Genomic DNA, 15654 nt, shown 5'->3' on the forward strand with positions numbered 1-15654 from the left:
ATTCAAAACTGGGCAGATGTTCAGGGAGCTGATTTCAGCAGGTGCCTTTAACTCACATCCTTTAAGAAAAGTCACATGATGTCACCATCGCTAAATATTAGAGGAATGCAAATCACAACCGCAAGAAGGAATCACCTCACACCAGTCAGAGCGGCCATTGTTAAACCCTCCACAAATGTTAAATGCTGCAGACGCTGTGGAGGAAGGGGAACCCCCCTCCTCTGCTGCTGGAAATACAAATTGGTGACAGCCACTCTGGAGGTCAGTGTGCTGGTCATTTCCGACGTGCCCAGCTCTAAGCAGCAGTGAGCGGTAGCTGGAAGCAGGGTCTTAGCTTCCCAGACCGGGAGTCCTAACCACTGGACCACAGGAGCCAGCAGTCAGGGCTAAGCTCCCTTGTCTTGCCTGCCTGGTCGAGGATGAATTCAGGTGGGGAGGCAGAAGGTAAAGAGTAAAGTAAAAAGTTTATTGAAAAGAAAAGTACACGCGGAAAGGTGCACAGGCGAGCTCAGAGAGTCGTGCCTTTGGAAGTTTATATCCTTTATAAGAGGCCAGTTATTCAGGTCTTTGTCTTCCCTCAGGCCAATCATCTTGCTTTGTAAACCTCCCTCCCCCCGGTTGATTTGTCTCAGGACCCTCCCCTGGGGTGCACACGTAAACCTTAGCCAAGATAGATATTGAAGTGGGAGGCTTCTGGGAGGAGCAAGACTGTTTATGGCCTGGAATCATCCTCTGACTTTTGACTCCAAGGAGCCTTTCTGCGCATGTGTAGTGTTCTCCCTAATCCTTCACTCAGACAGGGTTTTGCCTCTCTTTGTCCTTGCCAAGATTATTCCCTGGAGGTGTTTACAGGAGACAAAGACTGGCTACTTACTCTGCTTCTATTGTTACTTCAATTTCTGAGAGCAAACAGGGGGCTGGTTGTAAATTCCTCAACTGGAACCCACCTAAGTTGCCTCAGGAAATGCAGAGCGGAGGCTGGCTGATTGTGAATTTCCGACCTGGAGCCCATCTATCTCCTACCTCACTGCTTCCTTGAACAGTGAAAATGAGAGTGAAATTAGAATATTCCCGAATGCCATACACAAGAATAAACTCCAAATAAGATAAAGACCCCATCTTAGTATGGCTCAGTGGTAAAGAACCCACCTGTCAATGCCACAGACTTGGGTTTGGATCCCTGGGTTGGGAAGATTCCCTGGAGAACGGAATGGCAACCCACTCCAGTATTCTTGCCTGGGAAATCCCATGGACAGAGGTGCCTGGTGGGCTGCAGTCCATGGGGTCACAAAGGAGTCAGACACGACTTAGCAACAGATTTTCAAGATAAAGATCTGAATGTAAGGTCGGATACTATGAAATTCTTGAGGAAAATATAGGCGGGAGAAGCTTTGCCATTCATCGCAGCAAGTTCTTTTAGGATCCACCTCTTAGAACAGTGAAAAATAAAAATAAGAAATCAGCCCCCAAAGTGTGGCCCCCTCACTCCTTGTCACCAGCCCAGCTATCCTCCTAAGGGGCAGAGAAGATGGTGCCAGGTGCAGCTGCAGGCACTCTTGCTGCCTGGATGGAGTGGTGGTGGTGGTTTGGTTGCTAAATTATGTCCGACTCTTGTGACTCCATGGACTGTAGCCTGCCTGGCTCCTCTATCCATGGGATTTCTCAGGCAAGAATACCGGAGTGGGTTGCCATTCCCTTCTCCAGGGGATCTTCCTGACCCAGGGATCAAACCTGTGTCTCCTGCATTGCAGGTAGATTCATTTACCAATTGAGCCACCAGGGAAGCAAGCCCTGCTGCTTGGAGGGGGGTGTTTATAAAGACCTCAACCCAGGCATTGCTGGGAAGGGATGGCCGGCTTATCCAGGTCAGCCAATCTTCCTTCACCCATCAGTGGCTCATAGTTGCAGAAAATGGGCCTTGTTGTGCCAGCCAGGTGCAAGGAACAGAAGTGTGGTCCTGAGGGTCAGGACGGACATGGGGCTGCAGCTCTGGCTTGATTTCTAATAATTTTTTCTGACCCATGAGTGGGAGAGAATTTCAAGAAGACCTCCTAAGGAGACGAACCCAGGAGTCAGGTGGGTGGAGACAGGGGCCCAGTGCCTGGGTGCAGTGGAAGCCTCTGGGAGACCTAACGGAGGAAGGGTGCGTAGAGTGAAGCCCAGGGTCGCTGACCTGTCCAGGAGTGTGAGTTGTCCAGATCCTGCTCTGAGGTGCTCAGGTCCAACTCTGACAAGGAAGAGGGCTGGGGGTGCACTGCAATGACGGCTCTGTGCATGGTTTCTGTGTGCTGAGTCCTGCCCAGACAGGCCCCCTGCCCTGGGAGGGGTATGTGAATGGGCTACCTCTCTTTGCAACTGGCACAGAGTTGCTTAGGATGCAGATTAAAATCAGCTGAGGGTAGAGGTCGGGAGCAGGGTCGGGGTCCCTTGGGTGTGGACATGCAGAAGTCCAACCTTGCTATGCTCCCCGCATGACATGAGGTGTTGATGCAAGGAATACAGCTGCATTCTGAGGGCCAGCTGACCAAGAAGATGGCCGATTAATGTCTCCAAATAACCATCTTGTCAGGGCCTGGATGCCAGGTTCTTTTATGAATTAGAGATGGAGGAGGTGAGGAAACAAACCAAAAAGGCTGTTAATCTTGCAAATATCTTGTAGAACAAGGGCAAGCCTTAGGCAAGGGATGTGTTAATTTCTTCCTTCATGCTATCCACCGGTGGACAGGGTTCTGCACAAAGGCACTTTAGTTTAACAGTCAGGTAGAGGGGCAGGATTCTCTGAGGCAGACCATTATGTGTGATTTTAGTAACAAAAGTAACAGAGAGCAAGTCTGAGACACAGTTCCAACATGGAGTCAGAAATGGCTTACTCCTGAACATTCTAAGGTGCAGGGTTTATTGAGATCCTCCCATTGCCCTTTCCCTCCCCTAGTACCTGGTGCCACTTACCCACCTCCTGTCTCTGGGTTTGCCTGTTTTGGATGTTTCTTTTAAATGGAATCATATAGTTTGTGGTTTTTCTGGGCTGGATGTTGGTGTCCCTCTAAAATTCCCATGTTGAAACCTAACCCCCAAGGTGATGATGTGAGGAGGGGGGGCCTTGAGGAGGTGATGAGGTCATGAGAGTAAAGACTTCATGAATGGATTAATACTCTTATGAAAGAGACCCCCAAGGAGCCCCCTCAGCCCTTCCTTCTTGTGAGGACACAGTGAAGACCCCGCCCCCCACCAAGAACAGAGCTTCACCAGAACCTGACCATCCTTACACCTTCATCTCAGATGTCTGGCCTCTAGATTTGTAGGAAATGCCTATCTGTTGCTGAAGCCCCCAGCCTTCTGTTTTGCTATGGCAGCCCAAGCATACTAAGACAATGCGCCCTTTTGCATCTGCTTCTCTTGCTGAGCATCATGTGTTTAAGGTGCATCCACACTGTAGCCTGTGTCAGAGCTTCACTCCTTTTCATGGCTGAGTCATATTCCACTGTGTGGATGGACTGCATTGTGTGTATCAGTTCTCTGATCGCTTGTTGATGGTCTCTTGGGTGGTTTCCTCGTTTCTGCTGCTGGAAATTGCACTGCTGTAAACATGTGTGCACAAGTGTTTGGGTTTACACATAAGAGTGGAATTGCTGGGTCATGTGCTAACTCCAAGTTTGACATTTTGAGGATCTGCCAGAATGTTTTCCAAATGGCAGTACCATTTCTCATTCCCACCAGTGCTGTTTGAAGGTTCAAACTTCCCTAATTATTGTCTGACTAATACAGACACAAATCTGTACCTGTAATCAGTAATCCACAGGGATTATCGGCTTCCTTTCTTCTGCATACACACAGAAATCTCTGTCTCTGACCCCTACACAGATATGTGTATCTCTAAGAGATACTCCACAGTTTATTGTGCTCCACACAGTCAAAGGCTTTGGCATAGTCAATAAAGCAGAAGTAGATGTTTTTCTGGAACTCTCTTGCTTTTTCCATGATCCAGCGGATGTTGGCAATTTGATCTCTGGTTCCTCTGCCTTTTCTAAAACCAGCTTGAACATCAGGGAGTTCACGGTTCACGTATTGCTGAAGCCTGGCTTGGAGAATTTTGAGCATTACTTTACTAGAATGTGAAAGTGAAAGTGAAGTCGCTCAGTCATGTCCGACTCTTTGCGACCCCATGGGGTGTAGCCTACCAGGCTCCTCTGTTCGTGGGATTCTCCAGGCAAGAGCACTGGAGTGGATTGCCATTTCCTTCTCCAGGAGATCTTCCCAACCCAGGGATCAAACCCAGGTCTCCTGCATTGTAGGCAGACGCTTTACCATCTGAGCCACTTGTGCAGTAGTTAGAGTATTCTTTGGCATTGCCCTTCTTTGGAATTGGAATGAAAACTGACCTTTTCCAGTCCTGTGGCCAGTGCTGAGTTTTCCAAATTTGTTGGCATATTGAGTGCAGCACTTTCACAGCATCATCTTTCAGGATTTCAAATAGCTCAACTGGAATTCCATCACCTCCACTAGCTTTGTTCGTAGTGATGCTTTCTAAGGCCCACTTGACTTCACATCCAGGATGTCTGGCTCTAGATGAGTGATCACACCATCGTGATTATTCGGGTGGTGAAGATCTTTTTTGTACAGTTCTGTGTATTCTTGCCACCTCTTCTTAATATCTTCTGCTTCTGTTAGGTCCAGACCATTTCTGTCCTTTATCGAGCCCATCTCTGCATGAAATGTTCCCTTGGTATCTCTAATTTTCTTGAAGAGATCTCTAGTCTTTCCCATTCTGTTGTTTTCCTCTATTTCTTTGCATTGATCGCTGAAGAAGGCTTTCTTATCTCTCCTTGCTATGCTCTGGAACTCTGCATTCGATGCTTATATCTTTCCTTTTCTCCTTTGCTTTTCACTTCTCTTCTTTTCACAGCTATTTGTAAGGCCTCCCCAGACAGCCATTTTGCTTTTTTGCATTTCTTTTCCATGGAGATGATCTTGATCCCTGTCTCCTGTACAATGTCACCAACCTCCATCCATAGCTCATCAGGCACCCTATCTATCAGATCTAGGCCCTTAAATCTATTTCTCACTTCCACTGTATAATCATAAGGGATTTGATTTAGGTCACACATGAATGATCTAGCGGTTTTCCCTACTTTCTTCAATTTGAGTCTGCCAAAGACTGTTTTATTGACTATGCCAAAGCCTTTGACTGTGTGGATCACAATAAACTGTGGAAAATTCTGAAAGCGACCCCCTAACCTGCCTCTTGAGAAATCTGTATGCAGGTCAGGAAGCAACAGTTAGAACTGTACATGGAACAATAGACTGGTTCCAAATAGGAAAAGGAATACGTCAAGGCTGTATATTGTCACCCTGCTTATTTAACTTCTATGCAGAGTACATCATGAGAAACGCTGGACTGGAAGAAACACAAGCTGGAATCAAGATTGCCAGGAGAAATATCAATAACCTCAGATATGCAGATGACACCACCCTTATGGCAGAAAGTGAAGAGGAACTAAAAAGCCTCTTGATGAAAGTGAAAGAGGAGAGTGAGAAAGTTGGCTTAAAGCTTAACATTCAGAAAATGAAGATCATGGCATCCGGTCCCATCACTTCATGGCAAATAGATGGGGAAACAGTGGAAACAGTGTCAGACTTTATTTTTTTGGGCTCCAAAATCACTGCAGATGGTGACTGCAGCCATGAAATTAAAAGACGCTTACTCTTTGGAAGAAAAGTTATGATCAACCTAGATAGCATATTCAAAAGCAGAGACATTACTTTGCCGACTAAGGTCCGTCTAGTCAAGGCTATGGTTTATCCTGTGGTCATGTATGGATGTGAGATTTGGACTGTGAAGAAGGCTGAGCGCCAGAGAATTGATGCTTTTGAACTGTGGTGTTGGAGAAGACTCTTGAGAGTCCCCTGGACTGCAAGGAGATCCAACCAGTCCATTCTGAAGGAGATTAGCCCTGGGATTTCTTTGGGAGGAATGATGCTAAAGCTGAAACTCCAGTACTTTGGCCACCTCATGCGAAGAGTTGACTCATTGGAAAAGACTCTGATGCTGGGAAGGATTAGGGGCAGGAGGAGAAGGGGACGACAGAGGATGAGATGGCTGGATGGCATCACTGACTCGATGGACGTGAATCTGAGTGAACTCCGGGAGTTGGTGATGGACAGGGAGGCCTGGCGTGGTGCGATTCATGGGGTCGCAAAGAGTCGGACACGACTGAGCGACTGAACTGAAGAGATACTCCACAAGGATTATCTCTGTCCTTCCTCCTATACACAGAAACTGCATGTGTGATAGATAATCCACAAGGACTTAATGCTCAGCACCTTGCTCGACCTTCTGCAATAAGCTCTGTGGCAAAAGAATCCAAAAAGAGCAAATACACTCTCCATCGGAGAAGGCAATGGCAACCCACTCCAATACTCTTGCCTGGAACATCCCATGGACGGAGGAGCCTGGTAGGCTGCAGTCCATGGGGTTGCGAAGAGTCGGACACGACTGAGTGACTTCACTTTCACTTTTCACTTTCATGCATTGGAAAAGGAAATGGCAACCCACTCCTGTGTTCTTGCCTGGAGATTCCCAGGGACGCGGGAGCCTGGTGGGCTGCTGTCTATGGGGTTGCACAGAGTTGGACACAACTGAAGCGACTTAGCAGCAGCAGCAGCACACTCTCCATACATACGTCCTCCCTGAACCAGGTGGCTGTACACTAACAACAATCACAACATTGTAAATCAATTATACTGCAAGGTAGTATCAACAAGATGGTAAAGAAAAGGAAAGAAAAGCAGTGCTTACTCTGTTATCTCTGACCTCCCTGACTTGGGATGCTATCTCATCCTGGGAGGCTGAGCAGGCTTGGGTCCTACTGCTGGACTGGGGCAGGGTCCACACAGCTTGGCACAGTACCCTTCAGTGTACCATTTTTAAAAGCCTACTGCATGCTGTGTTCTGGCTGAGACCAGAGTGCCAAGTGGGATCAAAGGCTGGAGGACCTTGGGGGCAATAAACACCTAGCCTCGATGTCTCTTGGTGCTAGGGTTCCCAACTCAAGCCTCCTTCCTGAGAGTGCTGCCTCCTAGGCACCTCAGCACCATCAGCAGGCTGTTGTGGCCCGGATGGGACAGTGTGAATGGAGGGCTGTGAAGCTTTAAGGGGGAGAAGTACTGAGCCACCAGCCCTTAGGTGTTTGGTCAGGAACAGTCCACTCCAGTTCACATCCCAGGAAGGCAACTTTCTCTAGGCTCTCGTTACCAGAGGGTCCAGAGGCGGGTGTGAAAAATGGCTGCCCTCTTGCGAACATTTCCTCTAACTTCAACTTGACCATTGGTGCTTACTGGCACCTCCAATTTAGAAAGCCTGGTGGGCTATTCGTTACAGCTGCCCTCAAGAAATGTCCTGGGGCAGATATTGCTAAAATAAATTCCAAACACAACCAACTTTCTAGAAGCCACTTAGGACAGGTAAATTTTCCTTATACAATTTGAGGAAAAAAAGAAAACAACAACAACAACAACAAAACCGTATTTCCACCACAGAAGAAGACAGCATCTATAATTACTTCGGGAATAACAATCAAAATAACAACTCAAATGAGAACTCAAATCCCACCAGTCAGAAGGTAGAAAAATGTCCTCTATGCAGAGTACATCATGTGAAAAAGCCAGCCTGGATGAAGCATAAGATGGAATCAAGATTGCTGTGAGAAATGTTAGCAACCTCAGATACGCAGAAGACAGCACCCTAACGGAAGAAAGCAAGGAGGAATTAAGCCTTTTGATGAAGGTGAAGGAGTGTGAAAAAGCTGGCTTAAAACTCAACATCCAAAAAAACAAGGATCATGGCATCCGGTCCCATCACTTAATGGCAAATAGAGGGAGAAAAATGGAAACAGTGACAGATTCTATTTTGTGGAGGCTCCAAAATCACCGTAGATGGTGGCTATAGCCATGAAATTAAAAGACGTCTGCTGCTTGGAAGAAAAGCTATGGCAAACCTAGACAGCATATTAAAAAGTAGAGACATTACTTGGCCAACAAAGGTCCGTATAGTCAAAGCTATGGTTTTTCCAGTAGCCCTGTACGGATGTAAGAGTTGAACCTGGCTTGTTGTAGTCCATGCGGTCACAAAGAGTCAGACGTGACTGAGGGACTGAACGACCAAGGGAATCCCTCTTGGCTCATTAACTTTAAGTAGTGTAGTAATGTCAAATCTTACTTTAATCACATAAATATCCATTCTATTTATCCCATTTCAAATAACCATCCAAAGATTTTTAAAAATTTATACATTTGAGGCAAATATATTGTTTTATTTTTTTTTAAGAAAACTCACCTCATGGAAATAACAGCTAGATTTTCCTTCTAGATTTTTTTCTGCTGATATTCTTAATTGTTATTAGCATCTGTAAGAGACACTGAGGGGAAGATCACAATGAGGCTTCCCACATCAGTTTTTCTTGTTCTCAGGTTAACTTAACCGGTTTGATAGGTACGGAAAGAAAAAAAAGTTGTTTACAAGGAGAAGGCTCTAGATTTAATAATTTGTTAGTTTCTCTAATTTTAGAAGGATCCATCACTTGGCTGCTAATAAATTACAAAAGGACATCTTATAGGCCTAACTCGAACACACAATAGAACAATTTAGGTAGATCAGATAGAATATTTACATCTCAAAAACACAGAGAAATGTAAATTTCCCCCTTGGAGATCTTTGTTTACAGTTACCAAGCCAGATTTTTTTTTTCTCATCACCATAATTAATTACATTAGTTCAGTTCAGTTGCTCAGTTGTGTCCAACTCTTTGCGACCCCATGGACTGCAGGACGCCAGGCTTCCCTGTCCATCACCAACGCCCAGAGCCTACTCAAACTCATATCCATCACATCGGTAATTAATTGCATAGGCAACAAAATAGAGCTCTCTGGAAAAAAAATATATATATATTTTACATGTGATCATCTTTAACTTCCAATTAAGTAGATACTTGTCATAATTATAGGTTGACCAGTCACCTATTTTCCCTAGGGGACTCTGAGATGGAACTTCAGAGGAAGTACTTCCCATTCTAGCTTGAGCACTTAGTGTCAGAAGTCTGGGTGCACAAACCAAAGTCAACAAACCAAATCAAACCATGCTATTGGGAGTCACCAAAAACAAAGCAAATGGCAACGAGATGCACAGAAATCCAAAAACCAAATGGCAAGACCGCCCCAGAAGTGACTTTCAAGTACCATCAAGCCTGGGATGCTTCTCCAAAGCGGTGCCTTACAAACTGGGCCCACCCCTTCCATAGGGGAGAAACCCCCAAACTGGAGCTGCATCAGTTCCCCAAATGGAAAACTTGAGGCCTCAAAAGGGGGACTTACCAGAATGCAGGCAGGTATCAAGATGATGTACCAGACGCCGTCTTCCTGATCCTTCAGTATTTAGTGTTTCTCAGAGTGGAAGTTCGGAGAAGGCAATGGCAACCCACTCCAGTATTCCTGCCTGGAAAATCCCATGGACAGAGGAGCCTGGTAGCCTGCAGTCCATGGGGTCGCTAAGAGTCGGACATGACTGAAGTGACTTAGCAGTAGCAGTAGCAGTAAAGTGGAAGTTCAGCCTGGTGCGGATAAGAGAGGAAAAAGGTGTCCTCCAGGTGAAAAAGATTTTTGGCAGCTGCATAGGGTAACCTCTGTCTCATTCTCTGTCACAGCCCAGAGTACCAAAGTTGAGTCAGCGGTTGGGTCTGATGCGGCACAGCCTTAGAGAAATCCCCCAACCTTCTGCTCTCCCAAAGGAGGCTGGCATGGGGAGAGATCCTGAGCTTTCCATCAAGCCAAGGGTCCCTGCAGGGCCGGCTGCCCATGATCAGATCCCGGATGAGCCCCCCAAATTGCTACTGGTCAAGATCTTGCCCTTCTCTGCCCACCAAAGCCGAATAAAAAATATGAGGAAATAGAAAGGTGGCTTTTATTCTCAGTCGGCCGAGAGGGGAACACAGAAGGTTCATGTCTCAAGAATTGTGCCCACCCTCCATGAGGAGTGTAGGGGTTTATATAAGGCAAGTGGTGGCAGTCAGGAGTCCATGATGAGGAACAAATGTGATAGGATCTTGATTTCTTCCTCTTGCATTGTTTCAAAGACCATCAGAGACTAGCGTCAGTGACCCAGTGATTGAGTCTGGCCAGTAATTGAATTTGTCTAAGATTTTGTAGCAGAAGGTATGGTTAAAGTGAGTAAAAAATGAGACCACCAAACCCAGTCCTGATCAAAACTTAGTCTCAGGCTACAAATGACAGCTTTTTGTCTTACAGTTTGAAAACACTCAGTTCAGTCTCTCAGTCGTGTCCAACTCTTTGTGACCCCATGGACTGCAGCACGCCTGGCTTCCCTGTCCATCACCAACTCCCGGAGCTTCCTCAAACTCATGTCCATCAAGTTGTTGATGCCATCCAACCATCTCATCCTCTGTTGTCCCCTTCTCCTTCCGCCTTCAATCTTTCCCAGCATCAGGGTCTTTCCCAGCGAGTCAGTTCTTTGCATCAGGTAGCCAAAGTTTTGGAGCTTCAATTTCAGCATCAGTCCTTCCAAAGAATATTCAGGACTGATTTCCTTTAGAAAAGACTGGTTGGATCTCTTTGTAGTCCAAGGGACTCTCAAGAGTCATCTCCAACACCACAGTTCAAAAGCATCAATTCTTCGGTGCTCAGTTTTCTTTATAGTTAGATTTCCATAAATTTGCACTTTATGTGAATGAAATTATACAGGATGTACCATTTTGGATCTGGCTTAATTTGGTCATAAATATGTTTGTGGAGCTCATCTCCCATAAATTGCAGGTGTTATCAGGTGAAGCTATAACTTGTTTAATTTCTTTATCGTATTTTATTGTATAAATATATTAAAATTTATTTATCTGTGCTACTTCTGATGGACATGTAGGTTGCTGTCAGATATCTATTATAAATAGTACTACCATGAACATCCTTACACATGTTTTTGGTTTTGAGTTACATGGTGAATCTTCAGCTTTAGTGGGTATTGCCAAAAGGTTTCCAAAAATCGCTGCACAAGTTTATACTCCTACCCACAGTGTATGAGAGCTCCTTCAGATTCAAATTCTGGCAAATATCTTTTACATTGTAGCTATTCAAGAATAAATATGTTATTGTAGTCCTAGCATATATCTTGTTTACTTTTAGTATAATTGGAAAAATATTCTTTCATATTTTTTAACATTTGCATATCTTTTTAGTGATATGTAGTAATAGGTGGATTAACACATTCATATTTACTGATTATAGTTATGTTAGAACTTTCTTCTGATACCTTTTTTTGTGTTTTCTATTCCACTTTGTCTTTTTCTTTTTAAACTTTCTTTTCCTGCCCATAGCAAAACATTTCATGCTTTGGGGGTGCTATTCAGCATCTTCTTAACACCTTTTCTGAGTGCCTAAGTTTGGAGGAACTTCTCATCTTTTGAGCTCATGTCTCCCCAAGGGAGAAATCAGAAACACACATTTTCGGCCTCTCTTGCATCCAGGGCACATGCATGTGATCAGTCAGACTCCATAAGATTTTTCAAGGGAGGGAGCTCGAAAAGTAAGTGTCCTGGAACCCCTTACGGCTGCAGTACTGGTAGACATCCAGCTTGCACGACAGAGAGCTGGCGGGCCTGTAACTAGTAGAGCTGAGATTCCAGCAAGTGGTCAAGCTGCTGTCTTAACAATAGACTTTTTTTTGTCTGTTGAACCCACTAAGTAGTAAGACTTCAGAGGCCAGGAATCAAACCTGGCTGCAGACAGCAGTGGGGATGGCAGTGTTGGAGCGGTGTCCAGGCCTCATGGGGGCAGGAGAACTCTGTCTCAGGATGGCACCACCTTGAGGGTCTTCTCTCGTACATACTTGCTCAGCTCTCCACTCCCCCTAGCTGGCGTCTGCTGAGGGGCCTGTGATTCCTGGATCGCTGGTTAACCTCTCAGCTCAGTTTCTCCTAGGCCCAGGTCCCCTAGCTGGGTGCACTGTCTGCCTCCCCTAGACCTGCTCCCTCAGGGAGCTTTGTGGAGCCCTTCAGCCTAGGAAGCCCCTCACCTGTCCTTTCACTGCTGCACATCGAGGCCTGGGGACCCCCTCAGCCGGCAGGTCTCAAGCTTCTGTGTGCATCAGAATCACCTGATGGTGATGTGGATGGACATGGAGATCGTCATATTGAGTGAGGTAAGTCAGACAGAGAAGGGTAAAGAGAGAAGGAGAAATATCCAGTGACAGCCTTATACACAGAAAAGATACAAATGAATTATTTACAAAACAGAAAGAGACTCAAAGACTTAGAGAAGGAACTGTGGTTACCGAGGGGGAAGGAAGGAAGGAAGAGGGAGTTTGGGATGGACATGTACATACCACTATGTTTAAAATGGATAACCGACAAGGACCTACTGTACAGCACAGGCAACTCTGCTCAATGTTCTGTTGCAGCCTGGATGGGAGGGGAGTTTGGGGGGGACAATGGATATGTGTTTATGTATGGCTGAACCCCTTTACTGTGCACAACATTGTTAATTGGCTAAATTGCAATATAAAATTAAAAGTTTTTTTAAAAAAGGGATCACCTGTAGAATGTTAAAATATAGGCTTCTTGGCTCTGTCTCTAGAAACCTCTGCAGGTCTGGGTGAGGCCCAGAGAGTTTCCACTTCTAAACAGGTCAGGCTGGTGGGAGACCGCAATTTGAGAGTCATGGCCCCAGACAGAGAACAGGGGCTGTGCTCCCCTTTCTCTCCTGCCCCAGACCTTGCTTTTGAAATATCAAAGCCAGGAATGTGGCTGACTTCTCTGACTTTGCTGGCTTGGGGACAATTCAGCTAGGAGTCACTGCTGGAGAGCTGGGAGAAGGGTGGGGTCACCGGGTGAAGGCAAATTGTCTATTTCGTTGGTATCTTAAAGTGCTGGTCTTTTTCTCTCCAAGGAGCTATGTACATAGACAACTTCAAAAGTCACTCGTTTTTCTCTTTCTTAGGGCTTCCCAGGTGGTGCTAGTGGTAAAGAATCATAGTTGTTCCTTCCTCTCTGTGCCAGGCTCTGAGAACGGATTGAGACCACAGCCACCTGGAGAACATTTAAAAGACACACCCGGGATCAGACGGCCCCCCCAGAAGCAGAAAGTTGAAGCTCTTCCGATGCCCCTCCTCCATTGGCTTGACAGACGGAAGAAAGCCAGTCTCCGGGAGCCCTGTCCACCCTCATTCCCTGCAGCCGCGTCTAGGGAACACGTGTTCAGGCCTGAACACGCGACCCCAGCTGCCTGGTGGCCCACGTGATCCCTCAACACGCCGTAGACGCGCAGAGAAGGAAGTAACATTTCATAGATGGGCTGACAGAGCTCTCTGCATATGAGATTTACTACCGTGGTATTTTAAATATGTGAAATCCAAGATACATGTTATAATGTAAAACTCCAGCAAGGTGTGGGAGGAAGGCACAGCGTAGAGTAAGCGCAAGAAGTTAATGGTCTCTTAGCAACGGTGAAAACCACTTTTGCGCTTTCCGCACAAACCTGGTCTTCCTTCAGTATCGCTGTCCTGGCCAAGGGCAGCATCTTCCTCAAATTGTGGGAGCCTGAGCCTGAAGACAAATCCTGGCACCGCCTCCTACCCCACCCCCTCTCCCAGCGGGCTCCCCAGTGCGCGTGCGTGCGCTTGCGGCCCTTACAAAGGCCCCTTTATTGAGTCTTTTAAACAGCTCTGGACCATCTGCTATGCTCCGTCTGTGCTTCTCGCCTGGGCTCTGGTCTCTGATCTCCATTCTACACTTGGCAGCCAGAGGATGTGTTTGTTCATTTACTTTTATTATTATTATTTTACAACCACACCTGTAATTGTGTCAACAGCCATTGAACACATCAAAAGAGTTGCAAGCACATGCATCAACTCCAGGCCTCAGATCGTCCTGGAAGACAAACACATTTGATAACACTTGGTGACAGCTCCGGGAGAAGCAGGTGCTCTCCTCTGTTGCTGATGGCCGTGAGTTAGGAAGTGTCTGTGTAACCATTGTCATGGTGATTTGACAATGTTTATCAAAGTTGTACATTTGCATATTTTGGGACCAATTTTTAGAGATGTATCCTAGAGGGCCAAGTGTTAGATGATAATTATTTGTTGCACCATTGTCAGCAAGAGCAAAGGATTGGAAATAACCTAAAGGCTTATCAATAGGGGACAAGTCCTTAAATGCAGAGTACATAATGAGAAACGCTGTGCTGAGAGAAGCACAAGTGGGAATCAAGATTGCCGGGAGAAGTATCAATAACCTCAGATATGCAGATGACACCACCCTTTTGGCAGAAAGTGAAGAGGAGCTAAAAAGCCTCTTGATGAAAGTGAAAGAGGAGAGTGAAAAAGTTGGCTTAAAGCTCAACATTCAGAAAACGAAGATCATGACATCTGGTCCCATCACTTCATGGGAAATAGATGGGGAAACAGTGGAAACAGTGTCAGACTTTACTTTTTGGGGCTCCAAAATCACTGCAGATGGTGACTGCAGCCATGAAATTAAAAGACGCTTACTCCTTGGAAGGAAAGTTATGACCAACCTAGATAGCATATTCAAAAACAGAGACGTTACTTTGCCAACAAAGGTCCGTCTAGTCAAGGCTATGGTTTTTCCAGTAGTCATGTATGGTTGTGAGAGTTGGACTGTGAAGAAAGCTGAGCACCGAAGAATTGATGCTTTTGAACTGTGGTGTTGGAGAAGACTCTTGAGAGTCCCTTGGACTGCAAGGAGATCCAACCAGTCCATCCTAAAGGAGATCAGTCCTGGGTGTTCATTGGAAGGACTGATGCTGAAGCTGAAACTCCAATACTTTGGCCACCTCATGAGAAGAGTTGACTCATTGGAAAAGACCCTCATGCTGGGAGGGATTGGGGGGCAGGAGGAGAAGGAGACGACAGAGGATGAGATGGGTAGATGGCATCACGGACTCGATGGACATAAATTTGGGTGAACTCCGGGAGTTGATAATGGACAGGGAGGCCTGGTGTGCTGCGATTCATGGGGTTGCAAAGAGTCAGACACGACTGAGCGAAGATGGATAAGGGTATATTCATATCATGACGTTGTACATAACCATGAAAAACAGGAAATTCTCTCTGTACAGACACAGAATTTTTTTTTTTAATAAGGAAAATGATTACGTGACAAAAACAAGTTGCAGAACAGTGTTGTGGATCTGTGTGCAATTGTTTGTATGAGCCTCATGGTCTCTCTGGAATTGTATCCGTCCCCCAAACTGAACTCTGAGCCCTTGGTGAGGGACTGGGTGTCTGTGAGGAGGGGCTCTCCCCTCTATCCCCTGTTTTGAAACTATAGTTTTAAATCATGTTACAGTGTTACTCACCCAAAAAATAACTGCATAAAAATTTATAAAGTACATTATGTCAGCACCTGCAACACACCTGGCATATAGTAGCTCCTTATTCTTTATTGAGTAAATTAAACATGCCAGCCCCCTAAAATGTACGCTCTGAATTAGTTACCTGTTGCTTGGTCAAGTCACCCCAAAATTTGGTGACTTCAAATAACAAATGTTTATCCCCTCCCCCGAGTTTCTGTGGATCAGAAGTCTGCAGATGGCTTAGCTGTGGGCCCCTGTCGTGGCCTCTTTTGAGGCTGTCAC

The sequence above is a fragment of the Ovis canadensis genome, chromosome 18 (assembly GCF_042477335.2).
Source record: "Ovis canadensis isolate MfBH-ARS-UI-01 breed Bighorn chromosome 18, ARS-UI_OviCan_v2, whole genome shotgun sequence".
Classification (NCBI taxonomy): domain Eukaryota; kingdom Metazoa; phylum Chordata; class Mammalia; order Artiodactyla; family Bovidae; genus Ovis; species Ovis canadensis.